This window comes from Perkinsus marinus (assembly GCF_000006405.1).
Source record: "Perkinsus marinus ATCC 50983 genomic scaffold scf_1104296956204, whole genome shotgun sequence".
Classification (NCBI taxonomy): Eukaryota; Perkinsozoa; order Perkinsida; family Perkinsidae; genus Perkinsus; species Perkinsus marinus.
The window spans coordinates 1-767 of record NW_003207562.1 but is presented as its reverse complement, the minus strand read 5'-3'; the positions used below and the strand labels follow the sequence as shown (position 1 = coordinate 767).

The 767-nt window shown below is 49.5% G+C and overlaps 3 non-coding genes across 3 annotated transcripts; all 3 read left to right on the top strand.

The window, feature by feature from the left end:
- Window positions 1-66: 66 nt before the first annotated feature.
- On the top strand, window positions 67-146 carry Pmar_PMAR007981. Its single transcript has one exon. It is a non-coding gene; the product is annotated as a tRNA-Leu (tRNA).
- A 186-nt stretch (window positions 147-332) lies between these two features.
- On the top strand, window positions 333-412 carry Pmar_PMAR007980. Its single transcript has one exon. It is a non-coding gene; the product is annotated as a tRNA-Leu (tRNA).
- Window positions 413-599: 187 nt separating this feature from the next.
- Window positions 600-679, top strand: Pmar_PMAR007979. Its single transcript has one exon. It is a non-coding gene; the product is annotated as a tRNA-Leu (tRNA).
- Window positions 680-767: the final 88 nt, after the last annotated feature.

Below are 767 nucleotides of genomic sequence, written 5' to 3'. Positions count from 1 at the left end.
ACCGTTTTTGTGTCATGTCCTATAGTGTAACGCATCTTCTCCGCTATGATTTTTGAAGCACTCATCGACAGTTTGGCCGAGTGGTCTAAGGCGCTGGCTTAAGGCGCCAGTCCGAAAGGGCGTGAGTTCGAACTCCACAGCTGTCAGTCTATATACCTGACTGGTGTTATATTGAGAACCCAGACCTTTTCAGAAGCGAGGTAGTGCAAGATCAAAACCTTCTGATCGATATTGCGCCATCGCACCTCGCAGAAACCGTTCAACCCATTTTTGTGTCCTCTGGTTTGGCAGAGCGATGCATCACCTCGGCTATGAATCCTGAAGCACTCATCGACAGTTTGGCCGAGTGGTCCAAGGCGCTGGCTTTAGGCGTAAGTCCGAAAGGGCGCGGGTTCGAACCCCACAGCTGTCAGTCTATATACCTGACTGGTCTTATATTAAGAACCGAGACCCTTTCAGAAGCGAGGTAGTGCAAGACCAAAACCTTTTGATCGATATTGTGCCATCGCACCTCGCAGAATCCGTTCAATCCATTTTTTGTGTCCTCTGGTTTGGCAGAGCGATGCATCACCTCGGCTATGAATCTTGAAGCACTCATCGACAGTTTGGCCGTGTGGTCTAAGGCGCTGGCTTAAGGCGCCAGTCCGAAAGGGCGTGGGTTCGAACCCCACAGCTGTCAGTCTATATACCTGATTGGTGTTATATTGAGAACCCAGATCTTTCAGAAGCGAGGTAGTGCAAGATCAAAACCTTCTGATCGATATTGC